Source organism: Pseudorca crassidens, chromosome 4 (assembly GCF_039906515.1).
Source record: "Pseudorca crassidens isolate mPseCra1 chromosome 4, mPseCra1.hap1, whole genome shotgun sequence".
In the NCBI taxonomy this organism is placed as follows: Eukaryota; Metazoa; Chordata; class Mammalia; order Artiodactyla; family Delphinidae; genus Pseudorca; species Pseudorca crassidens.
Window position 1 is genome coordinate 44,618,401 of NC_090299.1, and position 16,340 is coordinate 44,634,740.

General features: G+C 42.5%; 1 long non-coding RNA gene across 2 annotated transcripts; it reads right to left on the minus strand.

Annotated features, from left to right (window-relative positions):
- Positions 1 to 928: 928 nt before the first annotated feature.
- Positions 929 to 16,202, minus strand: LOC137223580 (uncharacterized). 2 transcript variants are annotated; one of them, XR_010942932.1, is made up of 3 exons: positions 16,075 to 16,202; positions 7,783 to 8,268; positions 929 to 4,217 (listed from the first exon to the last, which is right to left on the minus strand). It is a non-coding gene; the product is annotated as an uncharacterized lncRNA (long non-coding RNA). The 2 variants fall into 2 exon arrangements; XR_010942931.1 differs by lacking the exon at positions 929 to 4,217 and adding an exon at positions 4,239 to 6,006.
- Between the last annotated feature and the right edge of the window lie 138 nt (positions 16,203 to 16,340).

The following is a 16,340-nucleotide window of genomic DNA, read 5'->3' on the forward strand; positions in this document are numbered from 1 at the left end:
CACAGAGTATGACTGGTCTCTTTTCTACCCTAGGATTTTTCTAAACTTTTAATGTGCTAATAAGTAGGCTGTGACATTAAGAAACATTTCCCAACCTAGCGTGACCACAAAGACCTTTGATGTCAAAACACTTCACTCTCAGCATGGCCTTCATTCACTGTTTAATCAGAAGAGAAGCCATTAAGTTCCTGCCATCAAACCCATAAAGCCACCAGCATCCGACCTCGCTCCTTCTTCAGCAGGTAACTAGTGCACACCCTCCAGAGGAAGGAGCATCTCTTTACCTCACTCCATGTTCACTTGCTTCCTCTGGACTCAGCTCTCTCCTCTGCATCCTTCCACTTCCTGGGGGCTGGCTCCTCCCCAGAACACCCAAACAGGCTTTACATCGCCCCACCTTTTAAAAAAAAAGACCATGAGGAATTTAAAATAGTACAGCTGGACTTCCCTAGTGGCGCAGTGGTTAAGAATCCGCCTGCCAATGCAGGGGACACGGGTTCAAGCCATGGTTCGGGAAGATCCCACATGTCGCAGAGCAACTAAGCCCGTGCACCACAACTACTGAGCCTGAGCTATAGAGCTGGTGAGCCACAACTACTGAAGCTCGCATGCCTAGATCCCGTGCTCCACAAGAGAAGCCACCGCAATGAGAAGCCCACGCACCGCAACGAAGAGTAGCCCCCGTTCGCAGCAACTAGAGAAAGCCCACACTCAGCAACGAAGGCCCAAAGCAGCCAAAAATAACTATAATTAATTAAAAGTAAATAAATAAAATAGTACAGCTTCTCTGGAAAACAGTTTGACATTTCTTAAAAAGTGAAATATACATGTATCATAAAACCCAGTGATCATACTCCTGGGCATTTATTCCAGAGAAATGAAACTTATGTTCACACAAAAACCCATACACAAATGTTCATAACAGCTTTACTTGGAACAGACAAAAACTGGAAACAATGAAAATATCTTTCAATGGGTGAATGGCTAAAAACTCCTGTGGTACATCCATACCATGGAGTACTATTCAGCAATAAAAAGGAACGAACTATTGGTACACACAACAGCATGGACGGATCTCAAGAGCATAGGATGAGTGAGAAAAAACAATCTCAAAGGGCTTCCCTGGTGGCACAGTGGTTGAGAGTCCGCCTGCCAATGAAGGGGACATGGGTTCGTGCCCCGGTCCAGGAAGATCCCACATGTCGCGGAGCGGCTGGGCCCGTGAGCCATGGCCGCTGAGCCTGCGCGTCCGGAGCCTGTGCTTCGCAACGGGAGAGGCCACAACAGTGAGGGCCTGCGTACCGCAAAAATAAATAAATAAATAAAATAAAATCTCAAAAAGTTACGTACTATATGATTCCATTTATATAACGTTCTAGAAATGACAAAATTACACAGATGGAGAACAAAGTCATGGTTGTCAAGGGTTAAGGATGGAGGAGGGATGGCATGAGGGAGATATTTTTGGTGCTGGAATAGTTTTGTATCTTGATTTCAGTAGTGGTTACACAAATCTGCACATGTGATAAAGTAGCGTAGACTTATATGCACATGTTATACCAATGTCATCTCCCTGGTTTTGATATTGTACTGTAGTTACATAGCTGTAGAAGTAACCATTGGCAAAACTGGGTGAAGGGTAAATGGAAACTCTCTGTACTTTCTTTCCAACTTTCCATGAACCAGTAATTTTTTCGAAAGAAAAGATATCAGTGTACACTAAACAGATAAAAACATATAAATTTCCCTAGACCCCATGTTCCCCTCCAAGTACAACAACATCCTTCTCCACTTCTTTGCAGCTAAATTTATTGAAAATGTTTACTTTTTTTTTTTTTTTTTTGCCGCACCACGTGGCATGTGGAACTTCCCAGACCAGATATTGAATCTGTGTTCCCTGCAGTGGAAGCATGAAGTTTTAACCACTGGACAACCAGGGAAGTCCTGAAAATATTTTCTTTAACTTATATTCTCCATGTCTACCTTTTTCTACACCATTGCTCGATTCACTAATTTATTCATCAAATATTTGTTAAGTGCCTATTATGCTGTAGGCACTGTTCTAGGTTCTTGGGACATATGAGTGAACAAAATCTCTTCCTTCATGTAGCTTACATTTGGGGGAAGGTGGGGAGACAGACAATAAATAAAGTAAGTAAGTAAAACAGAAAGTATGATAAATGCTTTGAAGACAAAGTTGGAAAGAGGGATAGCACTTGAGTGGAAATAAATGTGATTTAAATAGAGTGTCAGGTAATGCCGCACTGGAAGGTAACATTTGAGCAAAGACCTGAAGGAAACAAGGGATTGAGTTTGAAAGAAGTCTGGGAGCGTTATTCCTGGTAGAGCAAACAGCCAATGCAAAGGCCTTGTGGTGGGAGCCATCCTGGCTATTGCAAAAAGAGCAAGGAGGCAAGTCTGATGGGGGAGGGAGAGTCAAAGGAGATGAGGTCCAGGAGATAACTGGTTGGAAGTGGAGAGACCAGATCACTTGTCCAACACTGCAGTCTGAAAGGTGAGAGAATATGAAGACCTTGGTGAGTTTTGAACAGATCAACGTGATCTAACCTACACTTTTACAGGATCTGCTGAGGATGGAAGAGACCTTTGAAACTGCTCTGGCCAGGGTAAATAATCGCCTCTACTTTGCATGATCCACTGGATTCTTCCCAGTCCTTATTCTTGCTGAGTGACCTTTCAGCAGCACCTGACCACATGGACCACTCTTGTCATCTAATCAGTATGTTTACCTCCTTCCTCTTGGGCTGCTTTTTCTCAGTCTCTTTTCCTTTACCTGTCCCATAAGCATCTGACTTGCTTAAGACTGTGTATGTGGCCCTCATATCCCCTAAGAACATGTACTCTCCTTGGGCAATTTCACCCTTTCCCCTGGTTTCATTCCAGCTATATGCTAATGTTTGCAAAATCAGTATCTTTAGCCAGGATGTCTCAACTGAGCTCCAGACCCACACATCTAGCTGCCTACTGCATATTTCCACTTGGATGTCTCAAAGTCCTTCAAACTCATCTTGTGTAAAATGGAATTGTTTTCTCTACTGCCTCTTTCCTTAACCCCCACCAGGACTGCTTCTCCTCCTGGGTCCTCAGTCTCAGTTAAAAGAAGCATATCCACCTTGTTGCTTAAGCTAGAAATCCAGGAGTCATCTCTGAAACTTCACTTCTCTCGCTCTGCAAATCCAGTCCATTGCTAAGTCATCTTGATTCTACATGAAGGTAATTCTCCACTTCTTTATTTTGCTTTAGCCACCACATGGTACAAGCCACCATCAACTTTCCCCAGGGTACAACAAAAGTCTTTTACCACTGGACCCTGCTTACCTGTCCAGCTCCCATCATTCTCTCACTGTGTACACTGCAGCCACATTGACCTTCTTTCTGTTCCTTGAAAGACCATCCACATACTCTTGTCTTTCCGCAAGCCCCTCACACTCATTCTCATCACCTATATCAGTCCTGCTCATTGTACAGGTCTCAGCTGCAGTGTTCATTTCTCTGGGAGAACTCTCCTGATTCATGAATCAGGGAAGAGTCCCCTACTCTCTGCTCGTAATTCTCCTTTATTTCCCCAGTCACAGCCCTCACTCAGCACACAACCTTGGCATTGCCTTGCTGAGTTGTTTTCCTCACTGCATGATGTGCTGAGTGAAGGCAGAGATTGTGTCTCTTATTTATCTTGTATCCCCAGAGCTCAGCTCATTACCTGTCATATCGTGAGCCCTCAAAATATTTATGAAGTGAATGGAAGAAGTGAATAGGTAGAATCTGGGGCTCATATAACTCAGATCACTCTTGCCTGTCTTGTTCATTGTTATATCCCCAGCACCTACATTAGGGCCTGACACAAAGTAGACATTCAATAAACATTTGCTGAACAAGTGAATCATTACACATAGTGCAATTCCATTCCAGTGGTCTGAGGAGTAATAAACTATTCAGTCTGTGATCCAGTTACATTGAGAGCCATCCTCTTAATTCTTAATTGACAGAGCAATCATGAGACCAAATTACATAGAAATGAAGAAAATATAATCTGAGACCTGAAATAATATTTCAATAGATCTTTACATATTATATTCATTCTCCCCCACACAAACACATCTCCAACTCAGCAGAAGACTGGATTTTCTCTTGAAAGGGGTTGAGTCAGAGATGCTCCAGATGTTGGGATCCCAAGTCCAACTGGGGGAAGGAGACACCTAAATAAAAATAGATAAACTAAGTCAAAAATCTATGGACTGAGTTATATGAGTCAAGACATTCCTTCTGACTTGCTTCCAAAATACTAGCAGTCAGGCTCTTGAAGGACAGAGAAGCAACGGAAGGATCCTTTTTTTCTTTTTTTAATTTTATTTATTTTTGGCTGCATTGGGTCTTTGTTGCTGAGCGCAGTCTTCCTCTAGCTGCGGGGCACGGGGGCTACTCTTCATTGTGGTGTGCAGGCTTCTCATGAGGTGGATTCTCTTGTTTTGGAGCACGGGCTCTAGGCACACGGGCTTCAGTAGTTGTGGCTCACGGGCTCTAGAGTGCAGGCTCAGTAGTTGTGGCGCATGGACTTGGTTGCTCCGCGGCATGTGGGATCTTCCCAGACCAGGGCTTGAACCCATGTCCCCTGCATTGGCAGGCGGATTCTTCACTGTGCCACTAGGAAGTTCCAAAGGATCCTTTTTGAGGAAAAAGGATCCAAGAGGAAAAGCTTACAAATTTTGACATTTGGGGATGTCACATTGAAATGACAGGGTGCTACCTAATCACCCTAAGGTGATGGCTACGAATTGCCACAGTCTTCTCATGAAGTTCCACTTAGACTTTCAGTGTTCCACTTTTAAATATTATTAGACAGCCAAAGATCAGCAGGCATTTGAGGAAATCCACCAACATTAAAGTCAAAGACCAAAACAAACAAAGAAGAAATAGGGACTCAGAGGAAACAGAGACAATTCAGAGAGCAGAAGAAACATCAGAGAACGTGTAATTAATATGTATAGAAAATAATAGTAAATATTGCATCAATGAGAAAAGAAAGAGCTCTTGGATATTTAAAATCAAATGTTAAAATATTTGATAGCAGAAATAAGAAATTCATAGAACGAAAAGACAGGAGATAGGAAAAAAGATCAATGTTAAAAAATCTATGTTAAGCATACGTTCTGCTCATAGTAGACTCTTAATATATAGTAGCTATTATCTCATTCAGAAAATAAATTTGTCAGTGATCTTTGCACATGAGATTCCTTCCAATTGGAATGTGTCTTGTAGGACTACTTTATTAAAACACAAAATTCACATATATGATTTTAGAACACTAAGCTTAGATTTGTACATGACAATGAATTTACCCAACATACATAATACACAGTGCAGCTGCATTGATTTCAACATTAACAACCCAGTATATAAGCTCTCAGCCCTAACTGCTTCTTTGGGTCTTCATTTTTCTCGTGAAGCCTCCTATGCACGTGTAAAAATGACTAAATAAAATTTGTATACTTTCCTCCTGTTAGTCTGTCATGTCAGCTTAATTTTTAGGTCTAGCCAGAGACCCTAAAAAGGTAGAGGGGAAATTTTATCTACTCTACAGTGTTAAAGAGTACCGCCAGGGCTTCCCTGGTGGTGCAGTGGTTAAGAATCTGCCTGCGGATGCAGGGGACATGGGTTCGATCCCTGGTCCGGGAAAATCCCACACGTCGTGGAGCAACTAAGCCCGTGTGCCACAACTACTGAGTCTGTGCTCTACAGACTGCGAGCCACAACTACTGAAGCCCACACGCCTAGAGCCCGTGCGCCTTAACAAGAGAAGCCACCACAATGAGAAGCCCGCACACTACGACGAAGTATAGCCAAAGGGAACTTGATCTAAGGAGGGGCATCAAGAAAGAATGCCTTTTGGGACTTCCCTGGTGGTCCACTGGTTAAGTCTCCGCAATTCCACTGCAGGGGGGCGTGGGTTCGATCCTCAGTCAGGAAACTAAGATCCCAAATGCCACGCTGCCAAAAAACAAAAAGCAAAAAAAGAATGTCTTTGGGAAATGAACTTTGAGCTGGGACCTGAGGGGTAGTAATTACTATGTGGGCAGACATTGCTTGTTGCCCACAACATCCAGGCTCCCTTTCTTTGTTAGTTTTAGAACTCAAATCTTATCCTGGGTATCAGCCCTCCTTACAGATAGGGATGGACAATGGAATTACGCAAAACGTTGAGTGGAGCTTCCAATCTCCGTGCATCACTCCAAAGGGGATGACTCAGCTGGCAGGGAGGGTGATTTGACCTTTGTCTTTACCCTTCCTCTTATCTGGAAGGTAGAGGTGATGGCTGACATTTCAGTAGCCAGATGACCTCAAGGATGAAAACTCTGCACTAAACATTGGGAAAGGCAATCTTGTACATGCATTGTTTCAACCCAAGCTTGACCATGTAAGAATGGGCCTTGGGCTTGGAACACTTCCTAACCTAGAGATAAAGAACCCACATGGGCCTGTGGTGGACTTATCACCTTATGTGGGAATATTTTTGTCTCAGGCTCCGTGTGTATTCCTTTGTTTTACTGGAGCATGTGTGTCAAGGGCCCTCAGGCATGTCACTAGCTTTCAGAATTTCAGACTCTACTGAAATTCTGAGTCTGGAATTCTGACTCTACTCCCACATCTGTTCATCAAAAAGATGAAAGGGAGAAAACAAGCCACAAACTGGAGGGGGCATATTTACAACAAATTTAACTGGCAAAGAATAGTGTCCAATATATATAAAGAACTATAAACCAATTTTAAGAGACAAACTACCAAATGATAAATGGGTAAAAGGCACTAGCATTTCACAGAAGAGGAAATGGAAATTGTGAATAAATCTATGTAAAGATGCTCACCTCATTTGAAATTAAAATCACAATGAGATACTACTTCACATGCATCCAATTAGATTGGCAAAAAAATCTAGCAAAATCAAGGGATGAGAAGAATGTGGTAAAATTAGGACTCTTATACACTGCTGGCAAAAGGAAAACAATTTGATATTGTCTCACAAATTTAAGCATTTATACCCTACCTCCCAGCAATTCTACCCCTACTTTTCTTTCTAAAGGAATTTTTGAATTCGTCATTCAGGAGACATGTTTAAATTTTTTTGCACAGCACCATTGTTTGTAATAGATGCTAGAAGCAAGCCAAATGTCGACTGATGGGAGGATGAAAAATACATTCTGGTAGTCACATGCTAATTACATATTAAGGAAAGTGATCCAACTGTACATACACAGAGCAATATGGATGAATCTTAGAAATACAATATTAAGGCAATAACATCACAGAAAGCTATATCTAGTATAAATACCCTTTTATAAAGCTCAGAAACAAGATGAGGAAGAAGTGCCACAATAACTTCAATGGAATTGGAAATTTCTAGTCTGAGGTTAAGTATTGGGTTCACAGGTGTCTGATTTATTGCTATGCTTTATAGGTGGCATATACATTATAATTATTCTTCTGATGTATGAAATGATTCATTTAAAATAATTTCTAACCATAAAAAAAAAAAAAACCAACTATTTGTGCCTCTGGCCTCTTTCAGCTACCTTCCTGTTTGTCTCCTTTGGTGGCTGTTAAAAGTCTCATCTAGAAGTACTGGTGGTGGACATCTCTCGCGTTTGCTGGTTTCCCAGCACCTCTTACCCGCTCCTCTTCTGTTTAGGGAATGACCCACCTCAGGAACCCCTCTCCCTCAGGAGCAGCCCGATGCCTGGCTCTCCCAGCATGGGGGCTGGCACATACCTAGCTCTGCCAGTCAGTCAGTGGCACCCTCAGCAGATTCCAATTCAGAGGCGAGAAACCTGAGGAGGGAGGCTCCCGTGGCATCAGAGTTGCTGGTGGTTTGGAAGCAGAGGCACCTGATGTTCGGAGGTAGCAGTGGCTGCAAGATGGGATTCATGGTGCAGGGGAGCTGCAAGATGGAATTCATGGTGCAGGGGTGCCAGGAGTATCAACCGTGGCGGTGGGGACTGAGTGGGGAAGATGGGGCAGTTGTCTCGTCCGATCAGGCCTGTGGCAGGTCTAGGGCATTGTTTCTAGAAGCTCTGCCCCTCGGGTCTTTTCTTCAGCCCTCAAGCCTCCTTTCAATAAACTCCTCTGCTGAATCAGCCAGGGTTGCTTCTGTTGCCTACGTGGAACCACCACCAGTGCTATTTTTCTCCTGTAACTCCTTTCTGATAGATCTCACTCCCGATATTTTATGTTCCATAAACCAACATGTTCTTGGCACTAGGAATACAAAAAATAAAATTAGATAGATAGATAGATGACAAATAAATAGTGGATGGATAGATAAATAGATAAACAGATGTAAACAGACAGATAGATAGATAGATAGATGATAGAGTTCACACCGTCAAGGAGTGCAAAGTCTTGTCAGGAAGGGGGTATTAAACACCAGTGGTTGGTTATCACAACATCCATTCCCATCCCCCACCCTTCTTCTCTGCTTCTGCTATAGAAAATGGGAAAGATCCAGCAATTCCACTTCTGGGTATATATCAGGAGGGAATGAAATCATTGTGTTGAAGAGATACCTCCATATTCATTGCAGCATTATTTATAATAGCCAAGGCACGGAAACAACCTAAGTGTCCATCAACAGATAAACGGATAAAGAAGATGTGAATTTTATGTATATATAAATATGTATATATAAATGTGTATATATATATATATTCAGTCATAAAAAAGGAATCCTGACATTTGCAACAACATGGATGGACTTTGAAGGCTTATGCTAAGTGAAATAAGTCAGAGAACAACATGTAATGTATGATCTCATATGTCTTTAAAAAAAAAACCCCACTAAACTCATAGAAAAAGAGATCAGATTTGTGGTTACCAGAGTAGGGGATGAAGGGTGGGGGAATTGGATGAAGATCATCAAAAGGTACAATACAAACTTCCATTTATAAGACGTGGGGATGTAATGCACAAAGTGACTATAGTTAACACTGTATGTTAACTGTATGGTATATTTGAAAGTCGCTAAGAGAATAAATCCTAAAAGTTCGTATCAGAAGCATAAAACCTTTTTCTTTCTTTTTCTTTTTTTGTATCTCTACAAGATGATGGATGTTAACTGAACTTATTGTGGTAATTATTTCACAATACATGTAAGTCAATTCATTAGTTGGTATACCTTAAACTTATATGGTGCTGTATGCCATTTATATCTCAATAAAACTGAAAGAAAAAATAAAGAAGCTGGGAAAAAGAAATACTTCCCATCTCTTGCACCTTGGAGTAGCCATATGACACAGTACCGGCCAATGACAAGTAAGTGGAAGTCTACTTTGGGGGCTCCTGGGAAAGTTTTTGCTCTTCAGACAAAAGACAGATGTGGCTGGTGCCACTCTTCTGGCTTCCTGTTGCCCTGAGTGTGGATACAATGCCTGAACCCACATGCAACCATGAACATAAGCCAAGCAAAGAGCAAGAACAGCAGAGGCATCAGTAAGCAGCTAAACTAACACCTGGAAAAATCTCTCTCTGGTCTTGTTGTTAGATGAGAAAAACAAACTATTTGTTTATGCCACTGTTAGTCAAATATTCTGCTGCTTGCAGCTGAAAGCATTCCTAATTTAAACAGAGCAAAATTGCAAACAAGGAGTGGTAAGTGTTGTCATAGAGGTGTGAATGAAAGTCTCTTTCTTGACAAATACAATGGAATATCCTCTATTTATTGTACTAGCTAGCTTGAAACCAGGGTCAGGGAATTAAATACATGTCTTGAGCAAAACTTTGTGATGTTATCTATGTGTATTAGTTAGAATTCAAGGTCAGCTGCTCTAACAAAGGTCAAAATAACGGTGGCCTAAAGAAAGTCACAGTCAGGATGTTAATAATCCAGAAATGATTCACTGGCCACATGCTGTTGGTGACCCAGCTCCCCCATGTCTTATGGTTTAAAATAATGCTGCTCTGTCTCCTACCATTGTGGCTGCATTACAGTGAGAGAGAAGGGAAGAAGGGGGAGAAGTAGGTTCACCATTCCATTTTATAGAAATCTTAAGGCTTTTTTTTCTCAAAGAACTACTCTTTTGGTTTTCCTCCTGCCCCACTGGTTGATACATTTCATTCTCTGTGCTGGTTCTTTTTCTTTGTTCCAACCTCTTTGTGTTGGAGGAAGCTGCAGCTTAGTCTTTGGCCCTTTACCTTTTTTTTTTTTTTTCTTAGCTGCATTCTTTCTTTTCATGGACCCATGGCTTTAGGTACCATCTTCATACCAATGACTGCCAAATTTATACCTCCAGCCCAGAACTTTCTCCTGAACTCCAGACTCATCGATCACGCTACTGCCTCCACCTCTCCACCTGGAGGTCTAATGGATGTCTCACACCCCTGACCAGTCTCTGCAACTCTGCTCCACCCACAGTCTTTCTAGCTGATGGCACCTTCCTTACAGCTGCTCAGGCCAAAACTTAGAGTCATCTTTGACTCTTCTTTCTCTCACATCCAACCACCCAACCTCCAGTCCATGGAAAAGTTCTAATGGCCCTCTAAAAATACACCCAGAGTCTGACAACGTCTCAACACCTCCACTTAGCGCCCTAGTCTGAGCCACTGTCAACTCTTCCCTACATTATTGCAATAGCCTAACTGGTCTCATTGTTTCCACCTTGCTCCCTGCAGGCTGTTCTTAACCCAGAGACCAGAGTAATCCTCCCAGGGCTACCACTGCACTCAGAATAAAAGTCCTTAATGTGGCCCGTGGGTCCCACATGGTCAACTTTCGCTGTCCCCATCCATCCATGAGCTCATCTTCTGCTCTCCCTCTCACTCGCTCCACTCCTGCCACACTGGCTTCCTCGTATGCTCCAGCCTCAGGGCCTTTGCAATGGCTGTTCTCTAGGCCAGGAAATCTTTTCCCCCTGATATCCACAGAGCTCATCCCCTCACTCAGTTCCTTCAAGGCTGCGCTCAGGTAATTTTCTCAATGAGACCTACTTGACCACCCTATGGAACAGTACAACACATCCGCTCCCTCACTGCTCTCAAGCCCCTTACCCTGCCCCACCTTTGCTTTTTTCTATACCACTTATCTTCTAACATGCTATATAATTTAGCTATTCATTCCATTTATTGTTTGACGCCTCCCACTAGAATATAAGCTCCACAGAAGCAAGGATCGTTATCTCTTTTATACACTGATGGATTCCCAAATGCCTAGAACATTTGCTGATACTTAGGAGATGCTCTACAATTATTTTTAAATGAATGTAGGCATGAGGAAGGGCCATGCTTTGGAAGTTACACATTCACATTTCACTTCCACTCCCTCCCATTAGCTGGAAGCTAGTCACACAACCACCCTACCAGCAAAAGAGACTGGAAAATATAGTTTTATTTTGACGGTGATGTGCCTGACTAAAGCTGTCAATACTAGGGAAAAAGGGGGAGAACAATACTGGGGGACAACTCACAGACTCTACCATGGTGTGGAGGTTACCTCTATCTTCAGTGACTGCGAGCGATGAATATTCTTCGGTTATGATTTGGGGGAAAAAAGTATAAAATGATTTCAAGCAAGTTAAGATGTTATTTTATGGTTAATACATGTGGCAACTCCCTTAATTTGAACATAGCAAGAATAAACAATTTTTATCACTAGAGACTGTTCCTTCCTTCCCTCTCAAATGTTGATATTTTAAACAAATCAGCTAGAAGCAGTGTTGAATTATTAGTCTGCCCAGCACCCTGGAAGTGCTGAATAACTGTTACTCATGAATGTTGATAAGATGAATCTCTTCTTGCCTCTCCCCAACCACTCCCTACTTTTCCTCTTTCTAGGGTTCTTGCATCTCCTGACAGAGGGCGTCTTCCACAGGCTCTGTCCTTTCGCTTTGCTTGTTCAGTTCTGTGATGGCTCCTTTAGGGAAATCGCCAGACTCCTGCTGTTCAGCTCACCCCGGGAGCATCCGCATCATCATCTGAAGCTCCCACTGGACTTTTTTCCATCTGTTTTCCCCTCCGGTGTCCCACTGTTACTTGAGAGTCAGCATTTATAATTAAACTCCCCATCACCTTCACAGCTTCTTTCTTCCTAAGCAAGTGGGAAGTGTTAGGGCCCTAAACAGGCTAGGGGTGTATGTTTTGCCAGTTTCATAAGCTGTATCTAGCTGATTCTGTGGTCCAGTTCCCAAATGGAGTCATCTGGCGAGTTCCATCAAAAACTCATGCCTCCATCTCTTCAATAAGTGCTGCTGGGAAAACTGGACAGCTACATATAAAAGAATGAAATTAGAACACTCTCTAACACCATACACAAAAATAAACTCAAAATGGATTAAAGACCTAAATGTAAGACAAGACACTATAAAACTCTTAGAGGAAAACAGGCAGAACACTCTTTTTTTTTTTTTTTTTGCGGTACACGGGCCTCCCAATGCCATGGCCTCTCCCGTTGCGGAGCACAGGCTCCGGACGCACAGGCTCAGGGGCCATGGCTCACGGGCCCAGCCGCTCTGCAGCATGTGGGATCTTCCCGGACTGGGGCACAAACTCGTGTCCCCTGCACCGGCAGGCGGCCTCTCAACTACTGCGCCACCAGGGAAGCCCCAGAACACTCTTTGACATAAATCACAGCAAGATCTTTTTTGACCCACCTCCTAGAGCAATGGAAATAAAAACAAAAATAAATAAATGGGACCTAATGAAACTTAAAAACTTTTGCATAGCAAAGGAAACTATAAACAAGATGAAAAGACAACCCTCAGAATAGGAGAAAATATTTGCAAACAAATCAAAGGACAAAGGATTCATCTCCAAAATATATAAACAGCTCATGCAGCTCAATATTAAAAAAACAACCCAATCCAAAAATGGGCAGAAGACCTAAAGAGACATTTCTCCAAAGAAGACATACAGATGGCCAAGAGGCACATGAAAAGCTGCTCAACATCACTAATTATTAGAGAAATGCAAATCAAAACTACAATGAGGTATTACCTCACACCAGTTAGAATGGGCATCCTCAGAAAATCTACAAACAACAAATGCTGGAGAGGGTGTGGAGAAAAAGGAACTCTCTTGCCCTGTTGGTGGGAATGTAATTGATACAGCCACTATGGAGAACAGTATGGAGGTTCCTTAAAAAACTAAAAATAGAATTACCATATGACACAGCAATCCCACTACTGGGCATATACCCTGAGAAAACCATAATTCAAAAAGAGTCATGTACCACAGTGTTCATTGCAGCTCTATTTACAATAGCCAGGACATGGAAGCAGCCTAAATGCCCATCGACAGACAAATGGATAAAGAAGATGTGGTACATATATACAATGGAATATTACTCAGCCATAGAAAGGAACGAAATTGGGTCATTTGTAGAGACGTGGATGGACCTAGAGACTGTCATACAGAGTGAAGTAAGTCAGAAAGAGAAAAACAAATATCGTATATTAACGCATATATGTGGAATCTAGAAATATGGTACAGATGAACTGGTTTGCTAGGCAGAAATAGAGACACAGATGCAGAACAAACATATGGACACCAAAGGGGGAAAGCAGGGTGGCGGGATGAATTGGGAGATTGGGATTGACATGTATACACTAATATGTATAAAATAGATAACTAATAAGAACCTGTTGTATAAAAAATAAATAAGGAAAAAACAAACAAACAAGCAAGAACTCATGTCTCCAGCCAGCTTACCTGCTATTAAAAGATAATTTTCCAAAAAAGTTAAAATCAAGACTCATACAGATATAAAAATGAACACATGTTAAAGATTTTCTTTAGCTCATGGAGAAAACAATTGTTATCACTGGTTCAAAAGAGAATTCTGAGAACTGATACATTTATAGATCAGGAATATTGAAATGATTGTGCAAATGGAGACAAGACTGGTCCCCCCTCCCTGCCACACACACACACACACACACACACACACACACACACACACTTCTACTAGACAGGATATAATCTACATATCTACAGACAAGACTTGTGTTGCAATGTACAACAATTTACAGAGTTGTGAAAGAATTTCGTAGAATCTGAATCAGTTTACCCACAGGAGTCATCTCAAATCTCTCTGGACAGTACATAGTTTTCCACCAAACCACATCTCTCCCTATACTGCTTGGTCTTCATCCTTAACTCCAACCTCTATTAACTGTACTAAAACATAGATTTTACCTCTCCCAGCTTCTACAAAAAACATTGTTGATTCCACGTTGACTCCCATATCAATAATAAACTCTTCTAGCCTTTCAAAATCCTCTTTAATCCAGCATCACTGTCTTTTATAACCTTTTCATCCAGGCAAGACTGATCCCTACACCGTAAGCCAAACCAACGGCCTCCCACACACTCCTCTATATCCTGATGTCCTCCTCAACCATCTATATCCTTTACACTCTACTGGCTCCTTTCAAGCTTTTTCTGTTTTTTGTTTTGTTTTTTTTTTCTGTATGTGGGCCTCTCACTGTTGTGGCCTCTCCCGTTGAGGAGCACAGGCTCCGGACGCGCAGCCTCAGCAGCCATGGCTCACGGGCCCAGCCGCTCCATGGCATGTGAGATCTTCCCGGACCGGGGCACGAACCCATGTCCCCTGCATCGGCAGGCAGACTCTCAACCACTGCGCCACCAGGGAAGCCCAAGCTTTTTCTGTTTTTGTTTTTATTATTTGAAGGCCACAATCGGGAACTATTCTGTTCTTTAATTAACCCTGCCGCATCCAGTAGACCCTGATCATGCATTCATTCAAATATTTTATGAACACCTCGTATATGTGGCAGTCACAGTCTAAACTCTAGATCTAGGCACTGGGAGCTCAGAGATGAGAGCCGTGGCTCCCAAGATGCCTAGGGGAACCAGGGAGAATACAGGGGATCAGCACTTTGAGACAGGCTGCTTTGGGAGCAAAGGGAGGGCACATAACCCAGATGTGAAATGTCAGTGAAGGTTTCCTGGAGGACATGGCACCAAAGTCTCAGTCAAGCAAAGAAGGGGACAGAAAGAACTGAAGCATATGCACTTATAACTGTATGAAACTGTCTATTTTTTATCTCTTTACAGTCATGATATATCCTACCTCTACTAGATAATAAAGTCTTTGAGGCCAGGGACCCTTTTAAATTCTGTTGCACTCCATGGTTTCTAACAGAAAAACATACTAAACACTTTGTAAACTCAGGGTTTGATGGATGGCTAAATCTTGCATCCCAAAGTGGTCAAAAATATTGTTCAGTAAGGACAAAAGTTATTTGCGGGCTTTGACATTTATTTCTCCTTTATTCTATTTAGGCATGTGAAAATGTAAATGGTGTGGTCCTTGAAGCAAAGCGAAAAATAAATGAGGCTATGGCAGAAAGCACATTCTCCCTGGCAGGAGCAGCAAGTAAATAAAATGAAGGGAACAGAATTTGCTAAAAGGAGATAGTCACAAATGTAACCGATGGCTCTGCAGCACTGTCACCTCTGAAGCTCACACAGCCCTCCTCCTCACCACTCCCACAGAAGGTTGGGGGACACGTTTTAGCAAGTTTCTGGTTATGGAAACTGTAGCATGAGTTCGTTGGAACGAGAAAACAGCTATAACGTGAATACAAAATTTCTCTTAAATGAACATAGGTGAATTTTGTTGAGTTTATGATGCAATTCCTCTTCAACTATCTAAAGGAAGTCAAAGAGGACCTACCACCCCCAACTAGCCCAACCTTCAAGAATGGACAGTCAAATCTCTGCTGCGTCCAGCCTTTGCTCAGTGAAACAGACATTCTCTTCTTCCCGCGACTGAGACCAGGACTTGACTCACTTCAGTTGGGGGACCCCGCCTACCCCGCGCCCCTAGCTAAAATCAAAGATCCAGCTAAAATTGGGTTCAGACACTGGTGTAACATTAAGGACGGCTTTCGTATCCCTCTTTGTACTTCACCGTGTTCTCCAAGTTCCATTCAACCATGTATCTTTTTACAATAAAAAATGTAAGACCCCTTTAAAAAATATATATTAAAACACTGAGCGCTATTCGCAAAGCTTCTTTTCAAAAAACAGTATTTGGGCTAACTGCCTTACCATGCTGAACCCTTGGACCAGATGCAAGTTCAAGAAAAGGAAAGTAATAAGAATTACTCAGCAGGAGGGTCTTCTCTTCCCAACTAGAGCTCTGCTGTAAGGCTGCTTCTCCCCTTTCTCCCCGGTGCCCCGCCTCCAACCCCGCCCCTCGCGGTACAGCATAACAGCGACTCCGCCCCTCTCTAGAACGTTTCTCCAAGAGCCCCGCCTCTTCGTCTCAGTCCGCACTTGCACGCCCTGAGCGCCCGCCACAGTCTCGCGTCTAT